Source organism: Chiloscyllium plagiosum, unplaced genomic scaffold, assembly GCF_037043375.1.
Source record: "Chiloscyllium plagiosum isolate Xiang-an unplaced genomic scaffold, Cpla_swu_hap1 HiC_scaffold_8, whole genome shotgun sequence".
NCBI lineage: Eukaryota > Metazoa > Chordata > Chondrichthyes > Orectolobiformes > Hemiscylliidae > Chiloscyllium > Chiloscyllium plagiosum.
This window is the reverse complement of record NW_028270146.1, coordinates 105,778,627-105,805,550: the sequence shown is the minus strand read 5'-3', so window position 1 is coordinate 105,805,550 and position 26,924 is coordinate 105,778,627. Positions and strand designations below refer to the sequence as shown.

General features: G+C 47.7%; 1 protein-coding gene across 6 annotated transcripts in view; it reads right to left on the bottom strand.

The window, feature by feature from the left end:
* The window catches only part of mideasb (mitotic deacetylase associated SANT domain protein b), a 90,640-nt gene that overhangs the window by 54,281 nt on the left and 9,435 nt on the right, over window positions 1-26,924 (bottom strand). The window lies entirely within an intron of this gene.

Genomic DNA, 26,924 nt, shown 5'->3' with positions numbered 1-26,924 from the left:
CATGGTAACCTCAAACTGGTGAAGGGAATTGAACCCACGCTGTTGGCATTACACTGCTCTGTAAACCAACAATCCAGCCAACTGAGCTAAACCGATTCCCAAAGAGGTGGAGAAAGGTTAAAGGCAGGTGACAACCCAAAAGCAAAGTGAACTTTGCATTTACGTAGCACCTGGTTAAACTTCACCGGTGGCAAGGATTAGACTCTGAAGTACATTAGGATACGGGTCAAGACATTTCAACGGGGTTTATGGAGGGAAATAGAGAGTTTGAAGCCAGAGACAACTCTGAGAAGAAATTGGGGAATGTATGAGAGTCAAGACCAGAGGAGAGGGGGGCTGAGGTCACGGAAGGATTGAAATATGGAGAGGCACTGTCTTACAACACACACTTGAAAATTACCTGGGAGGGTTGTGCTTTGATTTTAAAATCCCTTGTACGAGGTTGCCAGTAGGTGACTCCCAAGTACTGCAAAACAGTGACGGTCAAACTTCCACAGGATGGATTGTGAATGAGTCAGCCCTCATGACCGAGTGGGAGGGAGAACGTCATCGTTTCAGCATGCACAAACGTTTGGCTCTCTAATAAAGGACATCCAAATAAAAAGAAAACAGCAAGTGCACTGGAGAGTGGGCAGCAAGGATTTACAAGGATAACACCATCAGGAAAGACTTAACACGCTGAGGATTCTTTGTTCGAATGAAATAAAAAGGAGAGAGAGAGAGAGAGAGAGAGGAGAGATGATCCGGCAGACTGAGATCTCGGAGGTCACAAGGGGTTCAATAGAGTAGGAGTTAAGAAGTGCGAATGTGATATTTGCACAAATCAAGACAGGGTTCGTGAATGTGATGTAGTCCGTGATAAATCCAAGCTGGAGAAAATGTTTCCCTCAGCAGGGTTAGTTTGTGGAGCTGGCTACCACAGAGACTAGTTAAGGTGAAATACCATCGATTTGTTTTATGGGAGGCTGGAAACACATAAAAAAGCAGAAGTAGCACCTACTGACAAGATGTGGTTAAACAGAGCTGGAGAAAGCTTGTGTGCAGCATACATCACAGCATCGGGCAGTTGGGCCGAATGTCCTATTTCTGTGATATAGATTCGATGCAAAGGCACGGCACAGGTATTTGGTCAGCTAACATTTGAGATTGACCAGCAGATTTATGGATGCGGGGGCAAAGAGGTAGGTTTTCACTTACACTTGAAAGGATAAAATATCTCATCGACAGCATTGCCTACCTGGAGGGCAACGCACACTCCCAGACGTGACCACCAGCCTCGAGAGAGAGGGTCAATGTGTGAAAACCAGGATCATGGATGGCAACAACATTTCTCCTATTACCATGGAATAACGGAACACAGAGAACATTGGCCAACTCCACTATCGAGGGAACGTCTCCAGTGATAGAAATTTTGAGGTAAATGTTCTTGGAAGGAAGCAGTTTCCATTGGCTCCACACCATCCATACTGCAACTACACCAATGAGACAACTACAGCAGGAAAGCGCAAGTCTGATGTCTTCAACTCGAGATGGGTATGAAAAATCATGATCATTGCTTGGCAAGACAACATCTCTGATGACAAAGCACGACACTGGATTGGTGGGAGGCCCCACACAGACAGACAAAGAGTTGGAACATAAGGATGGGTATATAACCTCCTGGATGTATGCCTGGTCAAACTGGCAGCCAGGCAGCCACTACCGGGTGAGAAAAGAAGATGGCGCTGACCAGAAAAGAGCTGGTGAAGTACGATTAAGGAGGGGGGGGGGGGGGGGGGGGCTGCCACTATCTGAACGGAGCAATCAAGACGGCGATGGACCAGGGTCGGTGGCAGAATATTGCTGTTCACAATTTCTTCCAATCTTGAATGCAACCAAGTCTGGAATCAGAACATCGATTCAGAGGCCAAACAAGGGACAGGAGTTGGCCTTTGGCCACTCGAGCCTGCTGTACTGTTCAACAAAATCACAACGGAGCCGACTGTTTAAGAAGGGTGGTAAGGAAAAGCTTGGGAAGTATAGACCAGTGAGCCTGATGTCGGTGGTGGGCAAGTTGTTGGAGGGAATCCTGAGGGACAGGATGTACATGTATTTGGAAAGGCAAGGACTGATTCAGAATGGTTAACATGGCTATGTGCGTGGGAAATCAGGTCTCACAAACTTGATTGAGTTTTTTGAAGAAGTAACAAAGAAGATTGATGAGGGCAGAGCAGTAGATGTGATCTATATGGACCTCAGTAAGGCGTTCGGCAAGGTTCCCCATGGGAGACTGGTTAGCAAGGTTAGATCTCATGGAATACAGGGAGAACTTGGATACAGAATTGACTCAAAGGTAGAAGACAGAGGGTGGTGGTGGAGGGTTGTTTTTTCAGACTGGAGGCCTGTGACCAGTGGAGTGCCACAAGGATCGGTGCTGGGTCCTCTACTTTTTGTCACTTACATAAATGATTTGGATTCGAGCATAAGAGGTACAGTTAGTAAGTTTGCAGATGACTCCAAAATTGGAGGTGTAGTGATCAGCAAAGAGGGTTACCTCAGATTACAACAGGATCTGGACCAGATGGGCCAATGGGCTGAGAAGTGGCAGATGGAGTTTAATTCAGATAAATGCAAGGTGCTGCATTTTGGGAAAGCAAATCTTAGCAGGACCTATATACTTAATGGTAAGCTCCTAGGGAGTGTTGCTGAACAAAGAGACCTTGGAGTGCAGGTTCATAGCTCCTTGAAAGTGGAGTCGCAGGTAGATAGGATAGTGAAGAAGGCATTTGGTATGCTTTCCTTTATTGGTCAGAGTATTGAGTACAGGAGTTGGGAGGTCATGTTGCGGATGTACAGGACATTGGTTAGGTCACTTTTGGAATATTGCGTGCAATTCTGGTCTCCTTCCCATCGGAAGGATGTTGTGAAACTTGAAAGGATTCAGAAAAAATTTACAAGGATGTTGCCAGGGTTGGAGGATTTGAGCTATAGGGAGAGTCTGAATAGACTGGGGCTGTTTTCCCTGGAGCATCAGAGGCTGAGGGTGACCTTATAGAAGTTTACAAAGTCACGAGGGGCATGGATAGGGAAAATAGACAAAAGTCTTTTCCCTGGGGTGGGGGGAGCCAGAACTAGAGGGCATAGGTTTAGGTTGAGAGGGGAAAGGTATAAAAGAGACCTAAAGGGCAACTTTTTCACACAGAGGATGGTATGCGTATGGAATGAGCTGCCAGAGGATGTGGTGGAGGCTGGTACAATTGCAACATTTAAGAGGCATTTGGATGGGTATATGAATAGGAAGGGTTTGGAGGGATATGGGCCGGGTGCTGGCAGGTGGGACTAGATTGGGTTGGGATATCTGGTCGGCATGGACGGGTTGGGCCGAAGGGTCTGTTTCCGTGCTGTACATCTCTAGGACTGCAATCACCTACCTGGGCATCCCGAGAACAGGTATGGCACGGGATGGAATAGCAGAACGAGGAAGGAACAAAAAGGTGGAGGAGTTTTCGGGTTAGCACTGCTGCCTCACAGCACCAGGGTCCCAGGTTCGATTCCAGCCTCGGCCAACTGTCTGTGTGGAATTTGCACATTCTCCCAGTGTCTGCGTGGATTTCCTCCATGTGCTCCGGTTTCCTCCCACAGTCCAAAGATGTGCAGGCTTTTGAATTGGCCATGCTAAATTGCCCATAGCGTTAGGTGCATTAGTCAGAGGGAAATGGGTCTGGGTGGGTTACTCTTCAGTGGACTGGTTGGGCCGAAGGGCCTGTTTCCACACTGTAGGGAATCTAATCTAATCTTGCCCTGCGAGTATTTATAACAATGCTGCAAGAAGTCCAACTTAACACTGCCATCCAAAATACCTGACCCAACACAGTAGGATAACGTCTTGCTGTTTGACGTTTCACTTTCATCAATAAATGCATTTGTCTTCTGGCTGGGCTCAGTCAGCGAGTCAAAAGGTTACAGTTTGTACGGTGGCAGAGCAAAATTGTGTGTCGCTTTCCTGCAGCTTGCAGAGAGAGGAGGAGGAGGAGGAGTGAAAAACTGAAGGCCAATGTGAACATTACTGAAGGCCACTGCACTGCCAAGTCTAAATGAGAAAGCAAACCTGATCCCATTCCAGTAATCCCAACCATTTCCCGGCACTCCCACGGAGAAGGATTTCTGATGCAAACACCAGAAACCTGGGAAAGCTGCCCTGAAATGAAATCTTGCACAATTAGCTGCTGTTTCAATCTGACCTGCCTGGGGCAGCAGAATGCTTCTCGCCCTAGTCTAACCGCTTTTGCAAAATTCCAGTACTTCTGGTTGCTTTTTGGTGCTCTCGTCAGGGGCCAGTTCCCTCACTGAATAATTTCAGTGAGAAATCACAAAATCCTGACAGTGTGGAACCCGGAAGAAAAGAGAGGAGAGAAAGAGAGAGAGAGAGAGAGAACACGCGCTTGGGAGCTTGCTATGTACAAAATGGCAGCTACATTCCCTGCATTACAACTGTCACACCACTTTGGTCTTGAGGGTGTGACAGGTGCTACACAAATGCAACTTCTGTGAACAGAAGTTAGTTTTATTTTGGGACAAACACTGCCGCATAGAGTTCTGCCAGAGATAGTAACCACTCATTTTCATTAAACTTGTCACAGCAACTCCTCAAACTGCCGTACAATCCCTTCTTTAGTTGTGTTTTTTTTAATTAGTTGCGGTAGATTTTGAAGCTGGCACGTGCAGAGTTTTAAAAGTCACCAATTGAACGGGCTCCAATCAAACCATCTTGTCTACATTTTATTTAATGATCCTTGAAAAGCCTTTGAGACCTTCCCATTACCATGTGTCCTTTGTTGGGTTGCTTTGTCTTTGCAAAATCTATTTTAAATGCACTGCTGTTTGGAACGCTGGCACTTGGCAGTTTGCAACAGGCCAAGTGAATCTCAGGAGTAGCCTGCCTTCAAGTCTACTCATCAACCTTTCACACACTCTGCTGCCACACACACACACATACACACACACACACAGACTTCCTGCAGGAATTGAGATGGGATCAGGGTATGATCAGTTGTTCAATTTACATATCCACACCTTGCCAAAATACCACCTATTTCTGTGACTCTGCAGCACAAGCAGAGACCATCCTGCTGTACAAAGTTAACTTGCTTGATAGCTAAACTTAGATAGGTAAGCACTTCATCAGGAATGTTGGGCAAAGGGATAATGCCCGAAACGTCGACTCTCCTGCTCCTTGGATACTGCCTGACCTGCTTTTCCACTTTTTGCCTCTGGTCAGTATGGACTTGTTGGGCTGAATGACCTGTAGGGATTCTCTCATGATTCAATGATCCCATAACCACACCCCTTGGCAAAAGGCAAAGTCAGTCAGGTGACTGACTGTGTGGAGTTTGCACGATCTCCCCGTGTCTGCGTGGGTTTCCTCCGGTTTCCTCCCACAAGTCACAAAGATGTGCAGGGTCAGGTGAATTGGCCTTGCTATATTCCCCGTAGTGTTAGGTAGGGGGTAAATGTAGGGGTATGGGCGGATTTCGCTTCGGCGGGTCAGTGTGGAGTTGTTGGGCCGAAGGGCCTGTTTCCACACTGTAATCTAATCTAATCTAATCTCCAGCATCTGCTGTCCTCACTTTCTCCGTAAATCACAGAGTCCCTACAGTGCGGGAAGAGGCTGTTCAGTCCAACCATTCTGCACCAATCCACTCAAACCCAAGCTCGTACCCTTTCCCCATAACCCCATGGACAAGTAACTCCCCTCCTGACTTCCCAAAGCCTGTCCATCACCTACAAGGCACAAGTCAGGAGGGTGGAGGAGTACTCCCCACTTGCCTGGATGGGTGCAGCTCCAACACTCAAGAAGCTGCAGACCATCCAGGACAAAGCAGGCCGCTTGATTGGCACCACATCCACTCCCCTCCACCACCACTGCTCAGTAGCAGCAGCAGCAGTGTGTACTATCTACAAGATGCACTGCAGAAATTCACCAAAGGTCCTCAGGCAGCACCTTCCAAACCACCAGTTCCACCTAAAAGGACAAGGGTAGCAGATGCATGGGAAAGCAACACTCTGCAAGTTCCCCTCCAAGCCATTCACCAGCCGGACTTGGAAATATATCACACTCCTTCACTGTCAAAATGGTGGAAATCCACTGCGTCCCCTCTCCCATGGTGCTCTGGGTCAACACACAGCAGGTGGACTGCAGCGGTTCAAACAGGCAGCTCATCATCATCTTCTGAAGGGCAACTAGGGACAGGCAATAAATGTCAGCTATCCCCACATTCCACAAATGAGTATTAAATAAAAACCCCACATTTACCATAGCCAATCCACATAGTCTGCACATCCCTAGACACTACGGACAAATTTAGCATGGCAAATCCAGCTGACCTGCAAATCTTTGGACTGTGGGAGGAGACTGCAGCACTCAGAGGAAACCCACGCAGGCACGAGCAGAATGTGCAAACCGCACACAGAGACACCTAAGGTCGGGATCGAACCAAGTTCACTTGTGAGGCTGCAGTGGTAACCACTGAGCTGCTGTGCTGGCCAGTGCATTCCAGATCCCAACTACTCACTTCGCCTCATGCCTCCATTACTTCTTTCACCAGTTACAATACATCCGTGCCCTCTTGTTCTTGATCATTATACTAACGGGAACAGTTTCTGCCCATCTTCTCTGCTCACAGCCCTTGTGGTTCTGAACACCTCCATCGAGTCACCTCTTCACCCTGTCGTCTCCAAGATGACCAATCTCTAACGTAACCAAGGTCCCACCCGCTTGGAACCATTTTTGTGAATCTTTTCTGCACACTCTCAAACGCCTTCACATCCTTCCTTAAATCGTGCTGCTCAGAAACGGACACAGTGCTCCAGTGAGGTCGTGATGTTTTTGTGTCAGCTTGCTGTGCATGGCTTAGCTGCTGCGTTTCCTACATTAGACTCCAAAATGGCTTTGGTCAGAAGCCCACTCATAGGACGGCGTCGCAAACAAAATACAGATTATTGGTAACAAAAAGGAACACTAGGGGAGAGGTGAGGGGGGGGGGGGAAAATATTCTCGGAGTGAGTTACCTCTGTCTACAATGTGCTGCCAGAAAGTATGATAGAAACAGAGGAACAAATCTGGGAACTAAACGAAACAATCAGGCGTATGTATCTTGTCCATAGGACAGGCAGAAGGAAAAGGTGGTGGGATTGCATTGTTAGCGGAGAATGGAATACGTACGACAGTAACAAATGATGTTGGATCGGGAAACGTAGAATGGGCGAAGGAAAGAATTTTTTTGTGTTAAAAAAAAACACAGTAACTGTAGTCTATTCATCAACTTCACCAACACATTCCACCCTGACCTTAAATTTACCTGGACCATCTCTGACACCTCCCTCCCCTTCCTGGATCTCTCCATCTCCATTAGTGACGACAGACTTGACACTGACATTTTTTTACAAACCCACCGACTCCCACAGCTACCTGGATTACACCTCTTCCCACCCTATCTCTTGCAAAAATGCCATCCCGTATTCCCAATTCCTCCGCCTCCGCCGTATCTGCTCCCAGGAGGACCAGTTCCACCATAGAACACACCAGATGGCCTCCTTCTTTAGAGACCGCAATTTCCCTTCCCACATGGTTAAAGATGCCCTCCAATGCATCTCATCCACATCCCACATCTCCGCCCTCAGACCCCACCCCTCCAACCGTAACAAGGACAGAACGCCCCTGGTGCTCACCTTCCACCCTACAAACCTCCGCATAAACCAAATCATCCGCCGACATTTCCGCCACTTCCAAACAGACCCCACCACCAGGGATATATTTCCCTCCCCACCCCTCTCCGCCTTCCGCAAAGACCGTTCCCTCTGTGACTACCTGGTCAGGTCCACGCCCCCCCTACGACCCACCCTCCCATCCTGGCACTTTCCCCTGCCACCGCAGGAACTGTAAAACCTGCGCCCACACCTCCTCCCTCACCTCTATCCAAGGCCCTAAAGGAGCCTTCCACATCCATCAAAGTTTTACCTACACATCCACTAATATCATTTATTGTATCCGTTGCTCCCGATGCGGTCTCCTCTACATTGGGGAGACTGGGTGCCTCTTAGCAGAGCGCTTTAGGGAACATCTCCGAGACACCCGCACCAATCAACCACACCGCCCCGTGACCAAATATTTCAACTCCCCCTCCCACTCTGCCGAGGATATGGAGGTCCTGGGCCTCCTTCACCGCCGCTCCCTCACCACCAGACGCCTGGAGGAAGAACGCCTCATCTTCCGCCTCGGAACACTTCAACCCCAGGGCATCAATGTGGACTTCAACAGCTTCCTCATTTCCCCTTCCCCCACCTCATCCTAGTTTCAAACTTCCAGCTCCACACTGTCCCCTTGACCTGTCCGGACTTGTCCGACCTGCCTAGCTCCTTTTCCACTTATCCACTCCACCCTCTCCTCCCTGACCTATCACCTTCATCCCCTCCCCCACTCACCCATTGTACTCTATGCTACTCTATCCCTACCCCCACCCTCCTCTAGCTTATCTCTCCACGCTTCAGGCTCTCTGCCTTTATTCCTGATGAAGGGCTTTTGCCAGAAACGTCGATTTTGCTGCTCGTCGGATGCTGCCTGAACTGCTGTGCTCTTCCAGCACCACTAATCCAGAAGCTGTAGTCTATAGGCCCTCTAACAGTAGCTATATGGTGGGGGAGAGAATAAATCTGGAGATAAGGAGGGTATCAGGCCAGTATATTAAACACAGTGATTTTAATTTTCATGTGGATTGGGATAATCAGATTAGCAGAAGGAAGCATTCGTAAAATATATTCAGGACAGTTTCTTAGAACAATATGTCATAGATTCAACCAGGCTGTTTTGAACCTGATGATGTGTAATGATCAGTGTTTTCCACTCTGACCCTAAACCTTTCAGATTCAACAGGCAGTTTCAGAAGGGAATTGGCCATCTACTCCAAAAGAAAACAATTGGGAAAGGTTCAGAGGAATACGGGCCAAACGCAGGCCAGTGGGACTAATTTAGCTGGGAAACTTAGCCAGCATGGATGAGTTGGACCGAAGGGTCTGTTTCTGTGCTGCATGGCTCTATGTCTCTGTGACTGTAAGGCAATGTGGCATAAACAGTGGTATGGGCCTCTTAGATACTCTTTCAAATAACTCCTCCGTTTCTCTCTAGCCTCAGGCTTGACACCGTTTTGCTCCTCTTATGATCATTACAATTTCCTTCACTCGATAATCGGTGGCCATGCCCTGGGCCCTAATTTTCGGAATTGCCTTTTCTCAGTTGGTATCGAAGTTTGCTGACGATACAAAGCTAATTTGAGAGGTAAGGTGTGAAGAGCTCTCAAGGGTGACTGCAATGTGATATAAACAAGGGTTATGTTATCAGTGGGTAACAGTGGGTATCAGATGGGTGATGGAGTGTAATGTAAGGATTTGTGAAGTCTCTCACTTTGGTCAAATAGAAAAGTAGAACATCTTTTTAAAAGGGACTTGATATTAAAGGGACTTGTATGCACTCATACAAAGGAACATAGAGACTTAGTATGCATTATAGCAGACAATTAGAAAGATGATTAACATACGGGCCTTCATGTCAGGACGATTGGAATAGATGTCAACAATCGTACAAGGCTTTGAGGAGACCACATGTAGAATTTTGCGCCAGTTTCTTGCAAAGCTATGGCCTCCACATTCATAATCAGATATATTTGTATTGGCTACAGTCAAAGTTCAGAAGAGGAATGACGGGACTCGAAACGTTAACTTTGCTTCTCCCTCCACAGATGTTGCCAGACCCAGAGTTTCTCCAACAAACCTCTGTACTTGTGCGTGCACGTGAGGGCTCCCTGGATCGGTCCCCGGGGTGGGGGTTTTGTAAAACCAGGGGAGACTGGGTAACTTAAGCCGATACTCTCTGGGAGTTCAAAAAAACGAGCGACGGTCTGAGTGAAGATCCCGAAGGGGCTAGGCTTGGTCGACAGCAAACAGATTGCTCGGCGGGACGGGCAAATCTAGAACGCAGGACACACGGGCTCAGGATAAGGGGCCAATCATTTCAGACAGAGACAAAGGGAAATTTCTTCACAAAGGTCGTGAACCAATGGAAGTCTCTGCTCTGGAGGGTTAGGGATGTCCCATCGTCGAATACATTTCGGGCCATGATACATAGGTATTTAATCTTTCAGGGAGGTGAGGAGTACACAGTTGAAACCCAAGGTCAATCGTGGACAGACAGAACAGCGCTGCAGGCTTGAGGGACGGAATGGTCCACTGCTTCTATTTCGTTTGTGCCTCTCTTTTGAACACTCCTTAAAACCTACCTCTTTGACCAGGCTTTTGGTCACCTTAACTTTAGCTTTAGTGTCAATCCTTTGTCTGCTCAGCTTCTGTGACATGCCTTGGGAGAATTCCCAAATGTACATGCCTTAGCCACCAGCACTCCACATCACTCCCTTATTGCTGTGTACGAGTTGGCTTCGCTGTCTCTGACAATCCAAAAAGGAAACAAACTACTTCATTGGCTGCGAGAGGCTTTGGCGAAGTCCTGGGGCTGTGAAAGGCGCTAGAGAAATGCGCATTGGTCCATCTACCCACCCAATTCACTCAGCTCCGCAAACAGCAAGTTGTAAAATAATACACTCAGCACCGGCCAGACTTTGCAACAAATTCAGTCCGCAGCCCACAGCAACGCTACACAGTGTGTACTCATTCCATTCCCGGACTCGGAGACCTGTTCCTGCTGCCAAGGCGACACACCAAGGAAACAAGACAAGACATCACAATGTCGCTATGGCGGCGGCTGATAACCACTCCAGAGGCTTCTCGGGTTGCAAAAGGTGAATGCTACTCCTGCTGGTTTCTTTTCACCTGACTGATGCAGGATTTTTGGGGAAACCAGCACGTGGAGCGACAGCCAACAGTAACCAGAGAAACACTTCACCCAGACAGCAAGGCCTACTGTTATTGTTCCCTTTCAGCCCTAACTCTTCCCCCAGCCCCTTGCATATCCCCATGGGCCTAAGAATGGAAGAAATATAGGAGCAGGAGTAGGCCGTCCGGCCCTTCGAGCCTGCTCCGCCAGTCAATAAGATCATAGCTGATCTTTTCGAGGACTCAGCTCCACTCACCCGCCCTCTCACCGTAACCCTTCATTCCTTTGCATCTTCGCCTTAAAAACATACAACGAGGTAGCCTCGACCGAATCACTGGCCAGGGAATTCCACGGATTCACAACCCTTTGGGTAAAGAAGCTCCTCCTCAACTCAGTCCAAATCTGCTTCGGTCCATTGCCAAAGTGCCAGAGGGCCTTAGGCTGCCCCCTCATGAGGGGGAGGAGAGCGAGAAGCACAATTTAATCAAAGGATCATCACGCCTCAGCAGAATGCCTTTTCTCAAAAATCTATACCGAGGAAACTCGGTTATCTGGAGGTCACAGGCGGGGAGCATTTCATTTGGTTAATTGAATGCCAGATAATCGAGGCACCTCTGCATATGCACCATCTACTGCACTACCTTCATCAACCCTCTCAGTCACATCAAAGACCTCAATCAGGTTAAGTCAGACATGATGTGCCTTCCACATATTTCTGCTGCCTGTCTCTTATTAATCCACATTTTTCCCAAGGCAGGGATTAATTGCATCTTTGACAACAACTTTTAGTAGTTTTCCCGCCACTACGACGTGACTTGGTGACAATCCTAGTCACCCTGTTTTGAACAGGAATATAACATTTGCTATCCCTGAGTCATTTGGCACCATTCCACTATTCAAGCATTGTGGTCAGGTTATAAATCTCCTCCCTGGCTTCCCCTCACAGAATCCCAACTCGACTGGATGACTTGTTAACTGCATTATAATAGTCAGCACCTCTTTCCCATCTATTTCTCTCCACCATGACTTTTGTGGCGAGAGATCCAAAGTTCTTATTCCCTGCCTTAGATGGTCCTTTACTTCCACAAGGTTTCCATTTCCATCCTTAACAGGCCTCATCACATTGTATTTTAAAGAGGGTAATGGAAGATTTGGGGGGTTCCTTATTATTATGATTACTCCTTAATTGCCTCTTAGTTAACCGCTTAGCTGCTCCAATACGGAGCCTGGACTCCCGAATTCCTATCCAGCTTTCAACAGCATCCTGTACCCAGCATATCATCAACCTCCTTTTAGATTAGATTACTTAGTGTGGAAACAGGCCCTTCGGCCCAACAAGTCCACATCGATCTGCCGAAGCGCAACCCACCCAGACCCATTTACCCCTACATTTACCCCTTCACCTAACAGTACGGGCAATTTAGCGTGGCCAATTCACCTAACCTGCACATTTTTGGACTGTGGGAGGAAACCGGAGCACCTGCAGGAAACCCACACAGACACGGGGAGAACGTGCAAATTCCACACAGTCAATCGCCAAAGGCAGGAATTGAACCAGAGTCTCTGGCACTGAGAGGCAGCAGTGCCACCATGCTGCCCAATCCTGGAGATATTTTAACCTTTATTTCCTTAGACAGCTGAGATGCCCTGCCTTTACCCCTGGAGATAAGAAACTTGCTTTATGCCTTGATTATCTCCATCATGAAAGCCTGGTTTCGCTTATTTCTGGTTAAACTGATAGCCAAGTTCCACATCCACGAAGATACATAGAACATAACAGCGCTGTCCAGCCCTTTGGCCCTCCATGTTGAACCCAAAATGGCCTCAACCATGGATTGGGTTCACACTGCGCAACATGTGATCTCACCACACTGTTCCGTATTTGTAAAATCTTCCATATTGTCCTGTTTTAATACCATCATCCTGATAACCTGTTATGATCTCTCGACCTTAATCAGTTTGTACACTTTTGGATTACTTGTCACTTTGGTTAGGCCTTCGGCATGCGACTCTTACACCTGGCATGTTATTCCAGTCATTTGGTTTGTCTCCAGCACCACCCGATTTTTTATTTTTTTTGTAATTACCTCTCTGCTTCAATGAATTGGATTATAGGCCGTCCCCTTCACTTACTATTCAGCCGTTAAACCTGTTCGGACTAGAACCTGTTGTCGTGTGGCTTCTGATCTGGCTTGCTTGGTCAACTGAATGAAAACGTCAGATACTGAGCGGATTTGACCAAGGGGAAGCTTCCTGGCGTGGGAGAATCTCAAACTAAGGGCCACTGGGTTAAAAATGAGGTTGCCCATTTTAAAACAGAGATCAGGAAAGCAAGGTTGAAGGAATTCCCTTCAAACGGCAGTGCATGCAGAATCTTTAAGACAGAGGTAGGGAGATCCCGGATTACCAAGAGGGTGAAAGATTATCCGGAATGTAACGGGTATGTAGAGTGGAGGTTAAAATCGGATCAGCCATCATCCTACTGAATGGCGGAGCAGATTCTAAGGGCTAAATGGCCTTCTCCTGTTCCTCGTTTGTAGGTTTGACTATGTAACGTAAAGGGTTAATTGCTGTTAAGGGATTATCTGGGCATCATTGGTGATGTTAGAGGATGATACATCATGTGGAAGAGGGAAGGTTGTCCTGGAGTCTGGCTGGACCACATCGGTTTTCATTAGTTTGCATTATTCTGGATTCCAGCTCTCAATCGGTCAAAAGCTACCAAGGAATTTGGTCGTCCTATTCATAACATTAACCACTTTTCCCAGTGTGAGGGACCTGCTCAGATTATTGAGATGGACTCTCCAACATTCACCGTCACTTTTTCCTTATCCCTTTCCAGAGCTCCTTTAAACATATTATGGTCACTGTTCCCCAGATATTCCTCACTGAAACCCGGGCCTCTCATGCCCTACGTCATCTCCCCCAAACGGATTCCTGGTTTACAAATGCTTGTCTCGTGGGGAAGGGTTGGTCCTACACCCCGCTGGAATTTAGAAGAATGAATGAGAGATGATCACGTCGAAACATCAAAGATCCTGAGGGGTCGTGAAAGGGTGGATGCGTGGAGGAGGATTGGTCTTGTAGGAGAGACTAAAACGAGGCGACAGTTGTTTAGATGACTGTTGAGTTGTGCCGTCTGGGCCTTCTTACGCCCAATTCGGACGCTCACTCAAAGTTCCCCCTTCTCTGACGTGGAGCTGGGCAATAACATCTTGCATTTACGTAGCAGCAAAACCCACACTGAGCACTCCGTGCACTGAAGCAAAGATTTATAGGTTACCAGATCTAAGAGGTTATAACCGTGAGGAAAAGTTAAACAAGCCCTTGGAACAGGCCTTTAAAATTATAAAGACATTTGAGAAGCTAGACACAAAAGATGATGTTTTGCATTTGTGGAGAAGCTAGTTACCAAGGTACATGAGTACAAATATAAATCACTTATTTTTAACAGGGCACTGGGGAGAAATGTCTTTATCGAGAGAGAGTGTGACTAGAAAGTGTAACTCGCTGCTATAGGGAAGTGGCTGAGGCGAAGAGGTTAAACACATTTAAGGAAAGCTTAAGAAATACGAGGGAGAAAGGATTATGGTTACAGAACTAGATGAAACTCGAGAGAGAAGTTTACACAAAGCAGAAAAAAAACCCAGCAAACACCCAATAGTCCAAGCAACCAGTTCCTGTGCTGGAAATTATAAATAAAACCTCCCATGGAACTTCATAGGAGGATGACGACAGAAAGAACTCTCTGATTAGATTACCTCCTGCGTGGAAACAAGTCCAAACCAGCCCTCCAAAGAGTAACCCCCCAGACCCATTTCCCTCTGACTTATGCACCTAACACTTGGGCAATTTAGCATGGCCAATTCACCTGACATGCGCATCTTTGGGATTGTGGGAGGAAACCCACGCAGACACAAGGAGAACGTGCAAACTCCACACAGACAGACAGTCGCCGGAGGCTGGAATCAAACCCGGGTCCCTGGCGCTGAGAGGCAGCAGCGCTAACCACTGAGCCACCGTGCCACCCCTTTACGCTGAGCTTTGTAATATAACCTTCAAACAGGTGACCAAACCATTGGATAGAGCAGCAGGTTTTAAAAGGAGAGTGAGGTGGAGAGGTTAGTGATGGATTTCCAAATCAAGGTCCAGGACGGCCGCAAGCATGACTGCCAAGCATTTATACAGCAAAGGATTGTGGGGGTTAGACAGGAAGAGGCATTGCAGACATCATGGAAGCTGGAGCAGATTTCAAAATAATGAAGAAAAGGCAACGGGCAATGGATGGGGCGTGAGGCCATGGAGGGAAGACTGAGATGACTGCTTTAAAATGGAAGTGTTATCAAATGAGGAGCCAGTGAAGATCAGGCCTTGTTAGAATGAGTCCCAAACACTCAAATTTGGAAACTGAGGAGGAGTGGTAGGGTACTTAGCCCTTCAGGCCTGCTCCCCCATTCAACAGGATCATGGCAGATTTGATTTTGCCCTCAATGCCATACTTCATCCTCCCTCGATAACCTTTGACCCGCTTAACCGTCATGGTGGCAGAGTTCTGGATCAGTACAAGTTCGCAAAAAAAAGAGTCCACAGAGGGAGTTTGGCCAGCAGAACATGGGAATAAGAAGCAAAAATACAGGTGAGGGTTTTGACTGCGAGCGAGCGAGCGAGCAAGCGGAGGCCAGGCCTGAACTGGAGCACAGTGTCCAATTTCAGAAGGATACCAAAACCTCAGAGTCAGAGATTTACTGGAATGGTACCAGTTAATGTGGAGATACGAGAGGAGCTAGCAGTCATTCTCCCTGCAGCACAGAAAGGTAAAAGGAGATTTAATAGATTGGTTCAAAACTTTGCAGGCTTCGATAAGAGTCAATAAAAAGAAATAGCGACCTCTGACAACAGGGCTGGTAACCAGCAAACACAGACTGAAGAAAATTAACAGAAGGAAGGAAGGGACTAAAATCAGGTTTTATGCAGGTGTGACCTGGAATGTATCGCCTAAAAAGCAAATTCAAGGAACGTTCAAAAGGGAATACACAAATAGCTCAGGGGAAAGGGCAGGAGAGAGTGGATGAACAGAACAGTTCTTTCAAGGAGCTGCCATTGGTCAGATGGGTTGAATGGCCTCATGTGCTGTTTAGTTCTATTTATATAAGTAAATATAGACACAGTGATGTCGATGCACATATACACGTAAATACACAGGCACGCTATGTCTCTGTTCCTTTACACAACAACAACTTGCAATTATAAAGCGCCTTTAACTTGTTAAAATGTCACAAGATTCTTCACAGGAGGGTAATCAGACAAAAATTATACACTCCTTTAAAGTAATAAGTACAGCTCTCTTGCCACAAATTATGGGGACAGTGTATTTAAAATCATAATCACCTCAACAAATACTGCCACGGCTAAATTATTGCTTCTCCCAATGCATGCCATCGACAAAATGTTCATTTCCTCATGGTAGTACAACATCGAGGAAGGATTTCTTACGCATAGAGACACACCTACGGGGGGTCAGCCCTACGAAAGTGCTACTCAGTCTGTCCCACTCCCTGTTCTTTCCCCATGGCCCCTTGCAGAGTTTACTGGTTCAACCATTTACCCAATTGTCTTTTGAAAGTCGCAAGTGAACCTGCTTCTGACCGTCCCTCCTGGGAAAGTGTTCACGATCACAGAACACTGCTTCAGTTTGTTCCCCTCACTCATCTCTCCTCTGGTGCTTTAGTCACTGATCCAGATCGGTGTCCTCTGGCTATAGCAGTGAATGCATAGTCAAGTACACCTGAAGTGTAGTCACTGCTCTATTGTGGAATATTGCAACATGGAAAATAGCCAGTATGTACACGAGGAACTACCTTAAACAGAAGTCCAAATGAGAAAGTCTGTCACCACGTAGAGTCAGAGAGGTCTATAGTGCAGAGAAAGGACTTCCAGCCCATCAACCATCTCATTTTCCAACACTTGGCCCATAGCCTGGTATATCCTGGCATTGTAAGTGCATGTCTAAATACTTCGATGTTTTGAGAGTCTGTGCCTCTACCACCCTTAAAGGTGGGAAGTTTCAGACTCCCATCACCCACCGGGTAGGGGAAAAAAAAAACATTCCTCACATCCTCTCCATTCCTTCTGCTCCCGGCCTTAATGACAGAGAGAAAGATTCACCAGGGTACCAACACCCCTGCCGTTTCTTTTTTCACTCTCAGGTCACGCCATTAGATCTTTCACAGCTGCCTTGGTTTAACATTTCGTGCCAAAAAGGTGTCACCGCCGAACGTACTGCCTCAGGATTGTGTGTTATTTATGTGTGTTCAAGTCTCTGAATGGGAACGCAAAACCCTGCTCCTCTGACCCAGTGAGCCACAGCTGCTGACCCTTCATACTCTGGTTGGTTGGTTTGTCTGTGGGAGGTGGGAGGGGGCTTCTACCAAGGCCAGCCCTGGAATGGAGTGGGTTTCTGGAATGTTCCAGAGGCAACCTACTGGCAGTGCCTAGAATTAAGAGGTGGCCACATTGCTCTGGAATCCCATGTAAGCCAGACCACGCAATGGATTTCCTTCCCGAGAGAGGGGGGAATGGTGAACCAGGTGGTTTTTTTAGGACACTGAGGAGAGTGGTCGTTGATTAGATTTGGCAACAATAAATCACAGAGATGCAAAGAAGTGTCATTTGGAGAGCTGTACAGGCAGATCGTACCACACACAGTGCATCAGAACAGAGTCCAGAATACACAGTGTTACAGAGAAGGTGCATGGAGAGAGATGGAGAGAGAGCGAGAGCGAGGGCGCGAGAGAGAGAGCGAGGGCGCGAGAGAGAGAGCGAGCGAGGGCGCGAGAGAGAGAGAGAGCGAGGGCGCGAGAGAGAGAGAGGGCGAGGGCGCGAGAGAGGGCGAGGGCGCGAGAGAGAGCGAGGGCGCGAGAGAGAGCGAGGGCGCGAGAGAGAGCGAGGGCGCGAGAGAGAGCGAGGGCGCGAGAGAGAGCGAGGGCGCGAGAGAGAGCGAGGGCGCGAGAGAGAGCGAGGGCGCGAGAGAGAGCGAGGGCGCGAGAGAGAGCGAGGGCGCGAGAGAGAGCGAGGGCGCGAGAGAGAGCGAGGGCGCGAGAGAGAGCGAGGGCGCGAGAGAGAGCGAGGGCGCGAGAGAGAGCGAGGGCGCGAGAGAGAGCGAGGGCGCGAGAGAGAGCGAGGGCGCGAGAGAGAGCGAGGGCGCGAGAGAGAGCGAGGGCGCGAGAGAGAGCGAGGGCGCGAGAGAGAGCGAGGGCGCGAGAGAGAGCGAGGGCGCGAGAGAGAGCGAGGGCGCGAGAGAGAGCGAGGGCGCGAGAGAGAGCGAGGGCGCGAGAGAGAGCGAGGGCGCGAGAGCGCGAGAGCTCAGAATTAACATTTGAGACATCGCTTCAGGGAAGAAGCTGTTCTTGAATCAGTTCACGCAGTTATTCCAATTTTTATACCTTGTGCCTGACGAAAGAGGATGGAAGACAGCAAACCCAGAGTGGGAAGGGTCTTCGATGACGTTGGGTTGGCCTTCCCGAGATGGTGGGAAATATGTTTGGAGTTAATGGTTGGGAGGCTGGTTTACGTGATGGACTAGGCTGTGCTCATGACGCCGTGTAGTTTCCTGTGGTCTTGGGGACAGCAGTTGCCAAACCACACTGTAATGCATCCAGATAGGATGCTTTACACAGTGCATCTATACAAATTTGGTAAGACGTGCCAAAATTTCCTTAGCCTCCCAAGGAGGTAGAGGTGTTGTTGTGTTTTCTTGCAGTTGGGATAAGCTTCACATTCCAGATTTATTATTACCCGAATTCACATTTCCCCAGCTGCCATGGCGGGTTTTGAGTCCAGGTTCTCACAGCATTAGTCTGGGACTTTGGATGACTGACCCAATGACACTATCCCTGTTTACCATCTCCCCATGTAACTAGCCATGGGCTCTTACTAAAATTAATAAACCTGGGGAACCTTATTCAATTCAATCCCCCATCCAACTCTTCAATTCTCAGAGATCATCTCCACACCCATCCTGTCTCGCCAACTCTGTGCATCCAGGCTCAACCATAGCCTCCAATCCTGACCGGGTGGAAGTGGGGACTGCAGATGCCGGAGATTAGGGTCAAGATTAGAGTGGTGCTGGAAAAGCACAGCAGGTCAGGCAGCATCTGAGGAGCAGGAAAATTGACATTCCTGATGAAGGGCTTTTGCCCAAAACGTCAATTTTCCTGCTCCTCGGATGCTACCTGACCTGCTGTGCTTTTCCAGCACCACTCTAATCTTGACTCCAATCCTGACTGCCCTATCATTCTGCACCTTACACGATATGCTTTTTTTTCCAGCTTTTAAAAAGAACTTAACTGCACAGTTCAACAAATATGTAAGAATTATCCCAGCCACTGGTGTACAGTTTCTCTGCAAATGCAAACAAATCAGTACAACTCAGCACCAGAAATACCACAAACATTCCTACAATTCCACGCTATAAAAAGCTCATTTCTCCCTGCTGGTCTTCACAAGTCAGTGGCCCCGACAACACATTGTATGTTGCACGGAATAAAGCAAATTGTTTCCCAGCTCACTGTGAACAAGATACAGGAGCTCCCCTTGCCCTCCATTAGCCAGCAACCCAGGTGTTACATAACATTACATAGACACGTTCAAACAATGGGTGCTGTTAACCGATAATTGAATCTCTACCCAAAGCACAAGTCATGCAGCAAAGCTTCCTGACAAAGCAACTGAACATAGGGTGGCCTCTGCTTCATTTCACTTACAACTCCAGACAGCCTTAAAAGGGACATTATGTAACCTCAGCAACAAATAAGACATCTTGTGGTATATGGTACTTGTCCTCAAGAAAGAGACAGTAATCCAATATATAAACGTTACTGATCATATATTGCAGCAAAATACAAACACGTCATATTTGGTTAGAAATAGGCAATAAATGTAAAGCCCACATACTCTGAATGTGTCTCTTTGTTTTTGAATTCAAAGGGCAACAAAGGGTGGCATAGTGGCTCAGTGGTTAGCACTGCTGCCTCACAGCACCAGGGATCCAGGTTCGATTCCAGCCTCAGGCGAATGTCTGTGTGGAGTTTGCACATTCTCCCCGTGTCTGCGTGGGTTTCCTCCGGGTGCTCCGGTTTCCTCCCACAGTCCAAAGATGTGCAGGTCAGGGTGAAGTGGCCATGCTAAATTGCCCATAATGTAAGGTGCATTAGTCAGGGGTAAATGGGACTGGGTGGGTTACTCTTTGGATGGTCAGTGTGGACTGGTTGGGCCGAAGGACCTGTTTCCACACTGTAGGGAATCCAAGAGATTCCATTCTTCCAAGATCCAGCATGAAAGTGTCAAACATCTTCAGAGTTGCAAACCTTCCTGGCCAAACCAAACTTGGAAAGACCAGTTTTACTTACTGCCTCCCTTTCACCCAGCCACGTTCACTGAAGGGGTGCTGGTGTTACCATCCCCGGTTCAGGAGCTGAAACTCTCGCTTCCAAGTCCCACCAGTCACAATGCCGAAGAGTAGGTCGACGATCAGTCTTTCTGACCCACAGCAGGAGTGTTTCCTGGTACAGCCAGACACTTGTGTAGCCGCAGAACGACACCCTCCCCGCGTTAAACAGCTCCACGAGCAGGTTCTTTGTTAAGTAGCAAACAACAGGGGGCGACCCCACACGTGCCAGCTTATCCCGCTGAAGCAATGGCTCCATTTCTGAATTAGTCTCCTCTCGTTCAAACACCTCCATGGTCTTGCCCTCCCCAGCTCTGACCCCTCCCAGCCCCACCACCTGGCCGAATCTCCATGCTCTTCCAAACCTGGTCTCCTGAGCAGCCTGGGATTTAGCTGTCCAGCCACCAGCAGATGTACCTTTAGCTGCCTCGGCTTTTAGCTTTGAAATTCCCTCCCCCAAACTCCAGCTCTCCCAACCCCACTCTTGAAACCTCCCGCTTTTTAATCATGCTTTGGCCGTCTGTCCTGCTATCTCCTTCACAATGCTTTCTGTCACTCTTGTGCAGCAACCTGGGATGTATTGTTAGAGCTCAGGAGAAAAAGTGAGGGCTGCAGATGCTGGAGATCAGAGCGGAAAAGTGTGTTGCTGGAAAAGCGCGGCAGGTCAGGCAGCATCCAGGGAGCAGGGGAATCGACATTTTGGGCTCGAAACGTCGATTCTCCTGCTCCTTGGATGCTGCCTGACCTGCTAGAGCTCAGGCACAGGCATATGCCCACGGCTGTTCCTGGTGCAATTAAGAGCCTGTATCCTCAAGACAGACGTTGTTGCTGAATATCTTTGAGCAATGCACAGTCCCATCCTTAAATCAGGACCAAAAACACACAGAGCATGAGCAACACCACTGGAGACCTTGTATCTAGCCACCTCCAGGTGTCTCACATGCAAGTATCAAACTGGCACATGCCACCCCTACAGCTACCAATAACATTTGCCTCCATGGTACAATTGGTAACACACTCGTCCAGAAGTCAGAAAACTTGGGATTTCAGTGTTCTTGGAAGCTTGCCTAACAGTTCAGTGCATCGCTGAGTGACTGCAGCTTTGGCTCGAAGGATCACCATTCCAGTTAATTTAGTGCAACCAGGGGCTGTTGTACTATTGCATGGATCTCAGGTAAGCACCATACCTTCAAGGCAGCTAGACAGCATCAGGACATATCAGAGACTCAGATTTATACAGGATGCAAGTAGGCCAACTCATCTGTGCCGACCAGATAGTCTAAACTGATCTAGCCCCATTTGTTAGAACTTGGCTCCTATCCCCCTAAACCCTTCCTATTCATATACCCATCCAGATGGCTTTGTAATTGTACCCACCTCCACCACCTCCGCTGACAGCTCATTCCACACACACACCACCCTCTGTGTGAAAAGGCTGCCCCTGGGGTCCCTTTTAAATCTTTCTCCTCTCACCTTAATTCTACACCCTCTAGTTTTGGACTGCCCTACCCTGGGGAAAAGATCTTCGCTATTCACCCTATCCATGCCTCTCATTTTATAAACCTCTACGAAGGTCACCCCTCATCTTCCAATGCTCCAGCCGATTCAGCCTCTTTTAGATTGGATTACTTACAGTGTGGAAACAGGCCCTTCGGCCCAACAGGGACAGGATTGGCTGTTGCAGGTTCCAGGATTTAAATGTTTTAGTAGGGTCAGAGGTGGGGGTAAAAGAGGGGGAGGTGTGGCATTGCTTGTCAAAGATAGTATTACAGTGGTGGAAAGGACGATGGATGAGGACTTGCCATCTGAGGTAGTTTGAGCTGAGGTTAGGAATAGGAAAGGTGAGGTCACCCTGTTAGGAGTCTTTTACAGGCCTCCTAATAGTCCTAGAATCATTGAAGAAAGGATAGGGAAGGTGATTCAGGAGATGAGTGACAGTAATAGGGTGGTTGTTATGGGGGACTTTAACTTTCCTGATATTGATTGGGAAAGCTATAGCTCAAGTTCGTTAGATGGGTCAGTGTTTGTTCAATGTGTGCAGGAGAGTTTCCTGACACAATATGTAGACAGGCCAACAAGAGGTGAGGCCATACTGGATTTGGTTCTGGGTAACGAACCAGGCCAGGTGTTAGATTTAGAGGTAGGTGAGCACTTTGGGGATAGTGACCATAATTCGGTGAGTTTTACTCTCGTGATGGAGAGGGATAAGTGTGTACTACAGGGCAAGAGTTATAGCTGGGGTCAGGGAAATTATGATGCGGTGAGGCATGACTTAGGATGTGTGGCTTGGAAAAGTAGACTCCAAGACAAGAGTGTAAATGATATGTGGAGCTTGTTCAAGGAGCAACTATTGAGTGTCCTTGATAATTATGTACCTGTCAGGCAGGGAGGAAAGGGTCGTGCGAGGGAGCCGTGGTTTAATAAGGAATTGGAATCCCTTGTTAAATGGAAGAGGGCGGCCTATCTCAAGATGAGACGTGAAGGTTCAATTGGGGCGATTGAGAGTTATAGGGTAGCCAGGAAGGACCTGAAGAGAGAGCTAAGAGCAGCAAGGAGGGGACATGAAAGGTCCTTAGTCGGTAGGATTAGGGAAAACCCTAAGGCTTTCTATAGGTATGTTAGGAATAAAAGAATGACTAGGGTAGGAATAGGTCCAGTCAAGGATAGTAGTGGGAAGTTGCGTGTGGAGGCGGAAGAGATTGGGGAGACACTGAATGAATACTTTTCTTCAGTATTTACTCAGGAACAGGGCATTGTCGTCGATGTGAATACTGAGTCACAAACAAGTAGAATGGATGGCTTTGAGGTATGTAGAGAAGAGGTGTTGGAAATCCTGGAAAAGGTGAAAATAGATAAGTCCCCTGGGCCTGATGGCATTTATCCTAGGATTCTCTGGGAAGCAAGGGAGGAGATTGCAGAGCCACTGGCCTTGATTTTTATGTCCTCTTTGTCTACAGGAGTAGTGCCAGAAGACTGGAGGATAGCAAATGTGGTTCCCTTGTTCAAAAAGGGGAGTAGGGATAACCCTAGTAACTATAGGCCGGTGAGTCTCACTTTTGTTGTGGGCAAAGTCTTAGAGAGAATTGTAAGGGATAGGATTTATGCACATCTGGATAGGAATAATGTGATCAAGGATAGTCAGCATGGTTTTGTGAAGGGCAGGTCGTGCCTCACAAACCTTATTGAATTCTTTGAAAAGGTGACGAAGGAGGTTGATGAGGGGAAAGCGGTAGATGTGGTATATATGGATTTTAGTAAGGCGTTTGATAAGGTTCCCCATGGTAGGCTACTGCAGAAAATACGGAGATATGGCATTGAGGGTGAGTTGGAGGTTTGGATTAGGAATTGGCTGGATGGAAGAAGACAGAGGGTAGTAGTTGATGGCAAAGTTTCTTCATGGAGTGCCGTCACTAGCGGTGTTCCGCAAGGATCTGTTTTGGGACCATTGCTGTTTGTCATTTTTATAAATGACCTGGAAGAGGGGTTAGAAGGTTGGGTGAGCAAGTTTGCGGATGATACGAAAGTCGGAGGAGTTGTTGACAGTGAGGAAGGATGTGGCAGGTTACAGCAGGATATAGAGAAGCTGCAGAGCTGGGCAGAAAGGTGGCAAATGGAATTCAATGTAGCTAAGTGTGAGGTGATTCACTTTGGGAAGAATAACAAAAAGATGGGGTACTGGGCTAATGGTCGGATACTTGGTAGTGTGGATGAGCAGAGGGATCTTGGTGTCCATATACACAGATCTCTGAAAGTTGCCACCCAGGTAAATAGTGCGGTGAGGAAGGCATATGGCGTACTGGCTTTTATTGGTAGAGGAATTGAGTTCCGGAGTCCTGAGGTCATGATGCAGTTGTATAAGACTCTGGTGCGGCCGCATCTGGAATATTGTGTGCAGTTTTGGTCGCCATACTATAGGAAGGATGTGGAGGCACTGGAACGGGTGCAGAGGAGGTTTACCAGGATGTTGCCTGGTATGGAAGGAAGATCGTATGAGGAAAGACTGAGGCACTTGGGGCTGTTTTCATTAGAGAAAAGAAGGTTTAGGGGTGACTTGATTGAGGTGTACAAGATGATTAGGGGGTTAGATAGGGTTGACAGTGTGAACCTTTTCCCGCGTATGGAGTCGGGTATTACAAGGGGGCATAGCTTTAAATTAAGGGGGGGTAGATATAGGACTGAAGTTAGGGGTAGGTTCTTCACTTAGCGAGTCGTAAGTTCATGGAATGCCCTGCCAGTAGCAGTGGTGGACTCTCCCTCTTTATGGGCATTTAAGCGGGCATTGGATAGGTATATGGAGGATAGTGGGTTAGTATAGGTTAGGTGGGCTTGGATCGGCGCAACATCGAGGGCCAAAGGGCCTGTACTGCGCTGTATTCTTCTATGTTCTATGTAAGTCCACACCGACCCTCTGAAGAGTAACCCACCCCTACACCTAACTCTACGGGCAATTTAGCATGGCCAATTCACCTAACCTGCACATCTTTGGACTGTGGGAGCAAACCGGAGCACCCGGAGGAAACCCACGCAGACACGGGGAGAATGTGCAAACTCCACACAGTCAGTCGCCTGAGGCGGGAATTGAACCCGGGTCTCTGGCGCTGTGAGGCAGCAGTGCTAACCACTGTGGCACCGTGCCGCCCTCTTCCTATAGCTCAAACCCTCCAATCCCAGCGACATCCTTGGGGGTAAATCTTTTCTGAACCATTTTAAAAAGGTTAACAGTATCTTTCCTAACGTTTAAAAGAATTATGTAATACTCTTGGTGGTCAGTCAGTACAAACAGTTCAGGTTAACAAAGTGCAGAACGTAATGTAGATCTAAATTTGCACAGTAAATCAGACTACATATGGAAGTCTGAGATAACGTATCAACTTGCATTATTAATGTTGCTAACAAACTTCAAGATACCTGTCTCAACAAGGGTGTTCACAGCATTCGGTACATGGACTAATAAAGAAATCACAAGTTGCAGGTAGCCGGTCTATTCTTGGGTTGGTCAAGTGGATGTAAATACTCAATTCATCCTGGAAAAGGAATGGATTGGAGAAATCCAAACAGCATCTGTCTCTCAACTATCACTCAAATTAAAACTGATCAACTGCTCTGGCATATCACAGTTGTTTCCAAGACCTTACTACACATAACAGGATTGCTAGATTTTCCTACCCCCACCTCACCCACAGCAATAGGTATTAGGTAAAATGTATTCAACAATCTCTGAGAAACGGTGTTGTGCTATGCAAGTGTCACTCTATTCTTCCTTTTCCATTCACGGAAATTTCAAATTAGGATATTCCGGGCACCTCCTTCACAGGATCATAGAATCCTTACAGAGCAGAAAGTGGTACCGACTCTCCAAAGAACATCCCACACAGACTGGGCCCCCAACCCTGTCTCCGCATTTCCCATGGCTACACCGTGAGGCTATTTGAGCATGGCCAATCCAACTAACCAGCACATCTTTGGACCGTGGGGAGGAAACCCACACAGACACTGGGAAGACATGCAAACTCACCCAAGGCTGGAATCAAACCCAAGTCCCTGGTGCTGTGAGGCAGCAGTGCTAACCACTGAGCCAGCTGCTTAAAAGGCAGTGGAGACCTTCAACTCCCTTCAGAAAGCTGCAGGCAATGCAAGCCTTCACCACTGCGAATGACTGCCTTTTTGTGGCTAAATGGATGGAAGTTTGTAAAATGGATGTAGAAGATCAAGCATGATCTAACTGAATGGTGAGGTAGGCTTGATGGGCCGAATAGTCTACTCCCATTCCCCTAATACCCTGATTCATGAAACTGCAGCACGCCACTTACAAACAAATACTTTTTAAAAGAAGAAGGCCTTCTGATCTCGTTCACCAGGCCTGCACTTCAGACAGAGAACGTGAACCTCAACAAATCCCCCTCAGCCAGAGAAATTAATCTCTCATCGACATCAGGATGTGGCCTCCTGCAAACGAGGTCCCAACCAATAGCCTTCGAGGGATCTACCCAGTTCAACACAAATCCACACACCGCAGCTAGATTTCACAACTGTGCTGCAACTCAATTTCCTACCAGCAACAAAAAAAACAAGGGACTTGTGTTTATGTAGCACCTTTCACAACAGCTAACACAATACTTTCTCAAGAAAGGGGTCGTCGCAACACGTGGGCCAAGCCACATCGTCCGTTATCGGTCATGTTGGTTCAGGAATGAATACTGGCCCGAGGATACCGATGTACAGTACATAGGTGGGCTGTGGGAACCACCCTGCTGCCTTTCCCAAAGGGTGACTGAGCATCACTTTATATCTCTCCTGAGGTTGCAGCTGGGGGCCTTGGTTTCACATCTCACTTGAAACCATGTCCATCTCACATCGATACTGCAACGCTCCCACCAGTACTGTACTCTGGCTGCCAGCTCAGATCATTGGCCGCGACAGAGTGGCACGTGAAGCCACAACTCTGTGACTCAGAGGGTAGGACTGGGCCATGACTGACACCGTATGTACAGCAAATATCATGATTAAAATACAATGCAACAAAAGCAGCCCCAAATCTCAATAACAGCTGCATTCATAAAGGTTGCATCATATGACTTCCTGGGTCCAATCAAAAGAAACCTCCAAACAAGTTTCCTTTAA